Source organism: Cydia pomonella, chromosome 4, assembly GCF_033807575.1.
Source record: "Cydia pomonella isolate Wapato2018A chromosome 4, ilCydPomo1, whole genome shotgun sequence".
In the NCBI taxonomy this organism is placed as follows: Eukaryota; Metazoa; Arthropoda; class Insecta; order Lepidoptera; family Tortricidae; genus Cydia; species Cydia pomonella.
In genome coordinates, this window is record NC_084706.1 from 19,893,004 (window position 1) to 19,905,104 (window position 12,101).

The 12,101-nt window shown below is 31.1% G+C and overlaps 1 long non-coding RNA gene across 2 annotated transcripts; it reads right to left on the bottom strand.

The window, feature by feature from the left end:
* Positions 1-464: 464 nt before the first annotated feature.
* On the bottom strand, positions 465-6,546 carry LOC133517237 (uncharacterized). 2 transcript variants are annotated; one of them, XR_009799343.1, is made up of 5 exons: positions 5,054-6,546; positions 4,478-4,546; positions 4,126-4,185; positions 3,433-3,506; positions 465-1,631 (listed from the first exon to the last, which is right to left on the bottom strand). It is a non-coding gene; the product is annotated as an uncharacterized LOC133517237 (long non-coding RNA). The 2 variants fall into 2 exon arrangements; XR_009799344.1 differs by having other exon boundaries at positions 4,478-6,546.
* Positions 6,547-12,101: the final 5,555 nt, after the last annotated feature.

The window sequence follows — 12,101 nt, forward strand, 5'->3', positions numbered from 1 at the left end:
TTTTTACCAACACAGGTGACGATTATACCTCTTACGTTCTCTTCAAGGTCTGACAGAGGGATATGAGGGTCTCACGTGTGGACCATTAGGAGTAATCCTTGCTCATTGAAATCTGTTGGTAATTGAAGAAGCGTTGTCTTGTTAAATATATTTATTTATACACATTATATACATGGTTAGGGCGCCTTATTCATCTGTACCCAGGCTTCGGCTAACACAGATGGGGGGAGGCAATCACACAGACACTAGGGTTTGCTATACCTCGGTTTTGTCGGCCGAACGTTAGAGCTTAAATTAGGGTCCCTCACACACACTCCTCCCTGTAAAAATAGAGGTTCGCCTCTAGTTTTACACACATTAGAATAGGTGAATTTGGGGTAGAGTTAGGGTAGAGTCATTATTTGGGTGTTAGGTTTATTTATTTTCTTTCACATTTAGTTTGATTGTATACAAAACTAAAATCATTAGAGTTTTAACTGTTTTAATTACAAAATAAATTAAAATCTATCTTCAGTAGCATATGGATGGGTTACTGAGGCTCGTACATTAAATATGATTGAAGGTTTATATATTTTTACATTGGGTGAGATAGGGGAACAAAGTTATTTGAGGACATACTAAATAATTTTGTTATAGGGAGCTAGTGACAGGCGGAGCAGTTCACTAGTGACAATTGAGCTTTTCTATAACTGGGGAATTAAAGGGTAAATAAAATCATATTTAATAGACGATTGTTTTCAGTATTCCATACATTAATAGTACATTCAGATGAGTTTCTTGGCGTTTCTTCTCGTCTGAAATTAGGTTACGAAACGTTGGTAGAGTAATATTACATGGTGCTTAGGAATACCTATTAAAAATAAAATACAATAAAATGGGTATTAATTAGCTTAGAGACCCGTCTTCATCCGGGCGTGACAGTAGATAAAGTATGTTTGTACGTACTATTCTTTGCAATATTTACTTATGGTTACAATGGTTACATATACATATTTTCCTTTAGCTAGCTAGGTTAGCGAAGAGATATATTAAAAGGAAAATATAAGTTTTTAAATTACAAACAAAAAGGGCTTACTACTGTCCACGGTAACTGGTCACGGTAGGGCCCGGTAGGAGATAAATTCTAAAAAATATATATTATTTACTATTTTTTTTATTTGTCTAACAATAGTGTTAATAAAAATATACAGTAGGAATATTTACAAATTCATAGGATATTTAGGGATAGTTTTGAAAAATCCAAATCGTATCAGTTTTCACATAAAAGACAAAGGGTACTAAGGTTCACAACGTAAATACACTAGACGATCACATGGCCAAATTTATTTATTTTCCTATTTTTATTTAATCCTGGTTGAATTTTAGTTAATTAGTTTAGTAGTAGATGGGGTAAGGTACATTTTTGGTTCCGGAATGACCAGGATTATATATATAAATAGTTTATTACATAGAGTAGCCTCGTCGGCTACATTTTTGCTGCCGTAAGAAAACTGGAATGTGAACAATATGATTTGGATTTTTCTTGGAAATTTTTAAATTATATCTATATATTATAATATTTATCAATATAATTTTTTCTTCTCTTGGCTTCACTCTATCGATGTAACTTGCATTGTAGGGACTAATATTACCTGAAACAAACACAAAAATACATTAGTATAAATAGTCAATTAAAATTAGCTAAAACTAAAATGCGTTATGCGAGTCCAAACAAAAAGATAGCGGGCGATAGTTTCGTTTTCATTAAACAAATGTGCATATATGTATATGTACGGATGTATACATATACGTTTTTTTACCAACATAGTGTAGAAATCCAGTGAGTGTTTAAAAAGTGACTAAATTATGTTTTTAGTTTATAAAATTAAAAATTCATGTATAAAATAAGTGTTAAATAAGTGTGTTTAATAAGTGTTTATATAAGTGAAAAAAGTGTTAAATCAGTGTTATAAAGTGAATAAAATTATTAAAAATAAATAAAAAACTGATAGGAAATTTAAAAAAGATAAAGGATTTACAAAGGCACGATCCCGAAATCGACGAAATAATTCAAGGACTAGAAAGTGGGGATACTAGTGATAGAATCGGTAGAATGATTCAAAGATGCTCATTGCAGGATGGTGTATTGTATTTCACTCCCGACAATAGACAAAATAAAGTTTTATTTATGCCAAAAATGTTAGTAACGGATATTATAAAACAAATACACTTAGAAATGGGTCATCAAGGGGCTTACAAGGTCATTAAATACATAAGAGACAGATTTTACTGGAGGGGTATTACGCAGGATGTTAAAAAACTAATAAGAACTTGTCATACTTGTCAAATGGTGAAAAATGATAATATCAAACATGTAGGACCATGTAAATCAATAGTGAGTAATGATATTGGAGATTTAGTCATGGCAGATCTTTACGGGCCTTTACCATCAGGACAATTCGGAATGAATTACATTTTGGTAGTTCAAGATTCATTTAGCAAATTCATCAAACTATTCGCACTACGGAAGGCTACAGCATTATCTGTCGTAATTAGCATGAAAAAATTCTTTAAAATTATACAACCAAAAGCAGTTTTGACAGATAATGGTTCGCAGTTTAGTAGTGGTCAATGGAGGCAATTTATGAAAGAAAAAGGGGTCAAAACTATTTATACGACAGTTAGAAATCCTCGACCTAACACTACAGAGCGTGTGAATAGGCAACTCGGAGTTTTATTTAGGACTTACTGTGAAAAACGACATCAAAGTTGGGTGAAAATATTACCTAAGATAGAAACTTTATATAACAATACATTACACGATAGTACAGGGTTCACCCCATGTGAAATAATGTATGGTCAGCCTACGCAGTTATCATTTGATAAGGAAATTATTAGTCATATGAAGAAAAACATAGCGGACATTAGGCAAAAGGTTAGAGAAAATTTAAAGAAAGCAGCTGAGATAAGGCAGGCCAAGTTTAATCAAAGTTTTAGACTGATTCAATTTCAAATAGGGGATTGGGTTAAAATAAAAAAGTTAAATAAATCAAATGCTCAGCAAAAGATTACAAAAAAGTTCGAATCAATTTATGAAGGTCCTTATGTAATTGCAGCAATTCCCTATCCAAACGTATATATTCTAGTTGATCCATACACGAATTTATTCAGAGGGAAATATAATGCAATTCATTTGTCAAGATATTATAAAGGCAAATTGAGTAAAAATAGCTGATCCGGCGAACGTAATGTTTGACTGAAATTAATGATTACAAATAAAAACATTTATACTTCGTATTGTTGTGGTTCAATATAAAAAGATTGGACTAGAAAAATAATTGTTAGAATCAAATAATAGTTATAAAATAGAATAAATATTAAAATGATAAGTCTATTAGATATTAAGTCATATTTTTGTATCCTTAAAAATAAAAGTAATATTTTTGTACTTACCAAGTCTAGAGTAGAAGAACACTGGTTCTTGGGGTCGCAGGTCGAGTGTAGAGATGCTGAATGTCGTAGTTTAGCTGAAATTATTAATATTTTTATTATTATTAAGTGTTACCAAAACTGTTTACAAAAGTAATATTGTTATAGAGACTTTTAATAATTACTTATAAAAATAAATAACAAACGACAAAATAGGTTTAAGTTTTTTTTTTTGAAATGTAAATTAAATAGGTAGGCTAGAATAGGGTCTTCAATCCACATCCGGCATAATAGTAGTCTGTATGTGTGGAAGTAACACAATTCACATATACAAGTCGCGTCATTCAATTATACATAGAATAGGAAATAAAATGAATGAACTTGATTTGTGTATTGTTCATAAAAATGGAGTGTATTAATCATAAAAAATACATATATTATCCTATAAGCTTGTATATTAAAGAGTTGGGCTACTTTATGTTACCCGAAGGCACAAATAGCGGTAGTGGAATTTTCGGGAAAAAAAAAATATATACATATATATTTTCAATTAACAATTTTTATATTTAAACTAAAGAGAGACTAAGACTAGCAGTAATGATTTTTAGTTCATAAAATGATTTTAAAAATATATATTAATCATACATAGTATCATATTACATAATATTATCTGGGAAAAAAAAAGGTATGTTAATATCAAGTAAGCAATTTAATTACCTCAAAATAAAATAACAGGACAGCATTCAGTGGCACTCGATACCTCGTTACTTGGAACATCTGAAAATTGGGAAGTATCCAGTTTAAACAGAGAACAAAGACGTTTTGTATTTATTTTCGTAGATTAAGATTCCAATATATCATAAAGAAACTAAAATTATCAATACAATTTTAATTATATATACGAGAATATCACTTTTGGAACAAAAAAATTTGGTTATGCGGAATTAGTTTGAAAATAATTACAGTAAATATTTGGTTATTGCGATGAAATTCATTAAATTTGTTTTATTTAATAAATAAATGAACAAAATTAAATAAAAAACTGCTAGATTAGGAAAAGTATACTTACTTATAAAATGTCGTCATATAATTAGGAGGACTAATTACATATCAGCTTACTCAAAAACGCCTTACGTATCTGAAATCATATTTAAGCAAAAATTTGAAAACCGTAAAATTAATACATGTGTTAAAAATAGCTGACGCTCAAGGCGAGACGCGTTTGGCCACTTAAAGGGTCGGGGAAAAAAAAGGGTCGCAGGTACTCCTTAATACGTCTTGTTTTGTGTTATCAAATTTCATTCATATTATATAGGCAATAGAGTTCACTTAAAACAAGTAAGTAGACGTAACAACACTTTCTTATCAGTATCTATAGTGCAAACAGAACAGACTTCAGAAGAAAAAAGAATAGATTGTAGGCCAATGAGTTAAATTTTTTTCATCATACCTATATATAATGAACTAACATAATGACAACAGGATAGTATTATAGCATAGATATAAACTAAATATGTAGTTTAAATTAACATTACGGTAAACTAATATATACTGAAATAACTGAACGTGTCCTACCTAGTTGACATTTTTAGGAAAAAATGTTCTGAAAAAAAAAAGAGAGTAAAGAGAATAGTGTATTACTTACCTAAAGGGTAGATTCAGGGTCACCCAACTCATCCAGCAACCCGGATTCATTCATTAGAGCCTGAAAAATTAAAAAGAAATAAGTATGATTAATTGAATGAATTATAAGTAAAAAATATTAATCATATGCTATCGATGAATTAATTAAACTTATTAAAACTTGGTCTCGATGTTCTTCAACAATGATGTCTGCGTGATGGGAGGACTCAGTTATATTTATACTAAATCGGAAACATTTTCTTTTGGCGATTTCATTTTTCTGTTATAAGAAATGTTTTCTTTTAACATTACAAAAGTTTTGTAATAATAATTAAAAGATTATTAAAATAAAATAATTGACAAAACATACATATAATTGTAGTTATACCTTAAATCTGCAAAGACGATCCTTGAAATTTCTTATTTTCATAGTCAAAATATTTAAATTAAAAAAAAAAGGTTTTACATTTTTGCACAGTTTTAATAAGTCCTGGCGAGCAAGTTCGGCCAAAAATTTATCTCCATAGTATATAACTCGTTACTATCCCAAATTATTGGGAACTCACAAATTAAAAGGTCAATCTTAGTAAGTCTCATTTTAAAGAAAAATAATGTACACGTCACAATCACAAGCTAGCACTTCAAAAAGAGTTTGGCTTTGTGTATAACAAATTGACCTATGGTTTATGCAAGGGGGCGCCACTAGCGCTATACTCTAGCGACGCCATAGACAAAACAAGGGAAATACTCAGTATTTACTGATGTTGCTAGTAAAGAAATTAATTGAAATAAAATATTAAATTCATTGTACAAAAAAAAAACATTTACCGATATATTAATAATGATCTTTGATTTATTACTGAGATTTTTTTTTAAACTTGGGTTTAAGTTAATGGAAAAATTCATTAAAACAAAAACATGTTGAAATAATAAAACTTAGAATGTTGCGACCGATGCGGCCGGTGATAAAAAATTGAGACAATAGACGCAAAAGTTTAAGGACAAGTTGAGTGCACATGTTCGGTCTCTAAAAAAAAATTGCCGATGCGTCGAGGGTTTCTCTACCTGGACTGTAAAATGCGTGGTGGTTTTGAGTACAAGTAAAGGATAGAATGTTATTTAATTGATCTAGATAATTTGAATTTGAATAGTGGTATTGGCCGAATACTGAATATTCAGCAAAAGTGGCCGAATAGGTCAAATACCATATAGTTATCAAATGTTTGTGGCATTTCTAGTATTTATAGCATACATGAAAAAAAAATTAAACAGTCTAGAAATAGGTTAGTTATTACTCTTGATTACTTAAAAGTTAATTAAGTCGTTTAAATACACTTGTTACATTATCATAAAATATGATAAGTATATATTAAAAATATGTTAATTAAATATTTATCTGATACTGCAAAGCAAGAGAGGATTTAATTATAATATTCATGGTATTATTCGATAATAAGATTTCGAATTTCGATTCGAAGATAAGATAATACTAAATAAATAAAATTTTAGGCTAGAATTGGCGGAAAAAAAATAATTTAGCATAAATGAACAAAAATTACCAAATTACAAGATTAGATATGATATAAAAAAAAAAAGTAATACATTCAAAACTTACCAATTATTTTCTTCAGCAATTTATTACACTTCACAATTATATTTCACTTCACGACACAGGGTGAAATTCAAAACTGAGCCAGTGACAACGGTCAGTTTGATTAGAGAGAAGCTTAACACATCCCCTCTGTCACTTCCGGGACGCTTCATTGCGGGGATGCCATGATAAAATATTGAGTTTTAGTGTTGCCATGATAAGATGTAATAACGTAACCTTAAATAAAACGGTACGGTATTAACGTTATCTTAACAAACAACTTCAACTTAAATATAAACAGTTTTGTCAATACACATTACGTTTGATATTGTTATACAATATATAGGAGGGAGCTTGGGGTTGTCTGAAATATTGTTTTTTTAAAGTAAGTTTTATTGGATGCATTTTAACTCTGGTTGCATATCGTGACTTTGGCTATCTGTAGAAATGGTCTGGGATAGATTGAGTGAACTGGGAAATGAAAGCCAATGAAAGATGATTAACTATTTAATTATAAGAAAAGACTAATGGGTATTTGATGTTTTTGCAAGAAGTGTGTGAAAGTTTGTAATATTTTTGTATATATGGATTTTTACAATTAGACAAATGTCAGATTGCAATCAACCTGGATTTGTTGATATTTTTTATTACAAAGAAATACACAAAATAGTCAACAAATTCTTATCAGTAGGCTAAAATCGTATGACGATTCGACCCATTTTCAAAAGGGTAGTTTTTGTTGACTATACACTTCACAAGAAGCTAAGACCATGACTAATTACACACCTCATAGTGAATGAGATCTTTGACAGCAAAACACGATGATGACATGTCAATGAACATGCATTATCACAATTTTATATTCTCAGGAGATATTAATGCATTATTTTTAAATGAATTTTATCAAGTTATTTCAAATATGGGTTTGAGTGTGAAATGGTTATATGTATTTAATTATTAAATGGAAAGATACATAATAGTATTAAACGGTTCACAAGTAAGACTTATGTTCATATGTTATAACGGTGAAGTGTTTACAGTAGTATAGATAATTTTAAATTTTATTATTTTTCAATGGTTCGTCTGGATGAATTTTTATTATTTTTAATAGTATTTAATTGCAGACATTACATAGTATTTTTAATTTATATCTATGTTATGTTTGTAAAGATAATGTTTTGATACAAGTATCAGGATGTTATCAAGGTATAATTTAAGTTTTTTTTAAACATTTTACTGTTAATATGGAAGTCAGTCTGAAGTCAAATATCTGGTTCATGTATGAGACATGCTCCAAGAAAACTTGATTGGAAGGAGTGATTGGGTAATAGAATTCGGATTGAGTTTTGACTAATGGAGAATGAATATCCCAGTACTTATACCAAATGTTTTTCCTACTTTGTGAAGGGAGGTTTTGTTGGTTCATCTATTAACCGGGCAATGTGGTTAAGTCGCCGGATAGAAAGATCCATAGACTAGGATGAAACCATGAGATCGAGCTACTAGAGCTTATTGGATTCACGACCCAATACCCTGCGCTGGTAGGAAAATCGTGACGAAAAGATAATCATGATACATTATTAAGATTCAGAGATCCGAGTTTTGTACTGAATCAATCACAATCAATGAGTATTGGTTTAAACACACACCATACACCACACGTTTACATTTACACAAGGGGGGAAGGAAGGGGATAATATCAACAAATTTAGGATATAATTTTCAGTTTTATTGGAATAAGGGTTCGAGAATTATACATGTATGTGTGGAACAATACAATGCTAATTCTCGAGGGGGCGATTGTAACTAGACGCACTAGCAGATCTAGTTAACATATAAAAATAATTGGCACAAATAATCGGTCCATATCATTTTCATAAACTACAAACCTCAATTATTATGTTCCAATATTAATCAAAATACTAGTAAATAGTATGTATATATTTAATAAATTAATTCCGTAAGTTTAATGGAATAGAAGCAAAATATTCTCACGAGAAATTCTAAACAACAAACAAAGACTTTAACTAAATCATATTTCGTAGTGGGTCGTTACTCAGAAAAAGTGATTGGTACTCGAGTTTAAAGGGTAATAAATTAGTCAAACGTATAAGGTAAAGGCATCAGTGCTGAGCCATGCACCAGTGTGCCAAAAGTAGGTGTTATTATAGATTAATAAAGTATGAATTGAAAAGTAACTTAATTTTTAAAATAATTGTTTAGCATAAACCACAACACTACTTCAAAGAAGTGCTGTCTTCTGACATGAAGGGATATGCCATATGCGCCATTTTTTTGGAGCGTCACATGGTATTTTGATCAGACGTTAGCAGCCGAATTGTGATATTTTTTAAAAAAGCATGTGCACTGCTTCACGTAATTAATACTTAATTTATCTGGAAAAAGTAAAAAATTAATATAAATTCATATTAAAGTAAGCCCTGGCCGATTACTGTGTTTGAGGCAGTAATTTTAAAAGGATCGTGGACCCAGAGGTCAGCCGATAGAGGCTGAGCATAGGTTTCAAGATTTTTTATTTATTTTCAAATGCAATGTAAGTCGTTAAATCAAGCACCTTAAAATATCTACATTATTATGACTTTATTTCATTGAAATACATCAAATACTCAGTAGTCATCCTGTGGCTGACCACTGGACACTGAGATCACGGAACTTGGAATCCAATAGCCAGGCGTTAAAATGGGATCGCTGTAGATTGGGTACTTAAAGGCTGTGTCTTGGTAGACAGGAGGCTAATTACTGGCAGAAGGGCCCTTGCATTATATTGAATGAAATATTTCCATAAGCTAAATTAAATTACGTTTTATTCTTTGTAAAAATTAAACTTTATTAAATTATTGATGAGTAAATACATTCATAATTCTCATTGATCAATTAGTGGGCAAATGAGACGTTCTTGAATATAGAAATTTCGTGGAGGGGTTGACTATTGGTGCCTTTACCCTGCGATAAGTACGAGAGACGCGTCTAACACGTCTGGAGCGGTTGCCGAAAGTTATAAATAGCTCAGTTTAAGCCAGGACCGCCATTATATTTTTGACCGTCGGATTGTCACTTTCGCTGGCTTATTCGTAGACGTAAAAACAAAGGTTGTTATTTTGACGATTGAATGTTTGACATTGCGTAGCTACTATGCTGTTCTTTGTCAATCTGTTCAATTGTTATTTTAGTGTCAATACTTACTTATTTTTGTGGATTTTTCGTATTTTAGAGCCAGTTCAGTGTCAGGTTGCATGGTCAACCTACCGAGTACACCTAACCAAACGGTGACAAGCAGGTTTACTCGGGAATCCAGTAGAGAGTTAGGTCCAGGTCGCGAGAGGGGCCTGGCGTCAGCCTTTTTACCAACACAGGTGACGATTATACCTCTTACGTTCTCTTCAAGGTCTGACAGAGGGATATGAGGGTCTCACGTGTGGACCATTAGGAGTAATCCTTGCTCATTGAAATCTGTTGGTAATTGAAGAAGCGTTGTCTTGTTAAATATATTTATTTATACACATTATATACATGGTTAGGGCGCCTTATTCATCTGTACCCAGGCTTCGGCTAACACAGATGGGGGGAGGCAATCACACAGACACTAGGGTTTGCTATACCTCGGTTTTGTCGGCCGAACGTTAGAGCTTAAATTAGGGTCCCTCACACACACTCCTCCCTGTAAAAATAGAGGTTCGCCTCTAGTTTTACACACATTAGAATAGGTGAATTTGGGGTAGAGTTAGGGTAGAGTCATTATTTGGGTGTTAGGTTTATTTATTTTCTTTCACATTTAGTTTGATTGTATACAAAACTAAAATCATTAGAGTTTTAACTGTTTTAATTACAAAATAAATTAAAATCTATCTTCAGTAGCATATGGATGGGTTACTGAGGCTCGTACATTAAATATGATTGAAGGTTTATATATTTTTACATTGGGTGAGATAGGGGAACAAAGTTATTTGAGGACATACTAAATAATTTTGTTATAGGGAGCTAGTGACAGGCGGAGCAGTTCACTAGTGACAATTGAGCTTTTCTATAACTGGGGAATTAAAGGGTAAATAAAATCATATTTAATAGACGATTGTTTTCAGTATTCCATACATTAATAGTACATTCAGATGAGTTTCTTGGCGTTTCTTCTCGTCTGAAATTAGGTTACGAAACGTTGGTAGAGTAATATTACATGGTGCTTAGGAATACCTATTAAAAATAAAATACAATAAAATGGGTATTAATTAGCTTAGAGACCCGTCTTCATCCGGGCGTGACAGTAGATAAAGTATGTTTGTACGTACTATTCTTTGCAATATTTACTTATGGTTACAATGGTTACATATACATATTTTCCTTTAGCTAGCTAGGTTAGCGAAGAGATATATTAAAAGGAAAATATAAGTTTTTAAATTACAAACAAAAAGGGCTTACTACTGTCCACGGTAACTGGTCACGGTAGGGCCCGGTAGGAGATAAATTCTAAAAAATATATATTATTTACTATTTTTTTTATTTGTCTAACAATAGTGTTAATAAAAATATACAGTAGGAATATTTACAAATTCATAGGATATTTAGGGATAGTTTTGAAAAATCCAAATCGTATCAGTTTTCACATAAAAGACAAAGGGTACTAAGGTTCACAACGTAAATACACTAGACGATCACATGGCCAAATTTATTTATTTTCCTATTTTTATTTAATCCTGGTTGAATTTTAGTTAATTAGTTTAGTAGTAGATGGGGTAAGGTACAGTATGTATCTACAAAACCAAATTTTTAAACGATTGAAGACAAAAAAAATCTGAATCTTAAGTATGTTTTCAATAAACTACTTATTAGGCATAAGTACGATGAAACTAGCTATAACTATATCTTAATGCTTTGATTAAACAAACCTGACCACTGAAAAGAGACAACTAATTCAATAATTGATTCCTGTATAGATACATATCAGAAAAATCTCCATTGTTTGTTTGTACTGTTATTTATAAACATTATAACCCTGTGAGAATTCCGAGTTAGAATTCCGTTTTCAAAATGGAAAACTAATTCTAGTTCGACAAACTGGTGTTTATTGGTTATTCTATATACCTACAAAACGCTGCACAGCAATTTTTTGTATATCAACGGAAATATCTCGTTTTTAGGGCTCCGTCGCCAAAATGCTCCAGTTTACTCTTTGTTGTGAAAAATACAAAATCTAGCTGTTGGCCAAAACTTTGCCATAAGTGTAGATAATGCACACGGCGACTATTCGATTAAATATTTTTTCGCATTAGTAGGTTGGCAAATCATGTTTTAGGTTAGTTTCCGTTTATGTCATTTCGGATATGGGTGAATATGGTATCAATGCATTCAATTTGATGTTTTGAACACAAATATGTAAAATTATTATAATTAGGTCGAATAAAATTGAAAAAATAATAATCTTGCACTTTTTGTCTTAAGCAAATTATTAATTTCTCAGAAGATT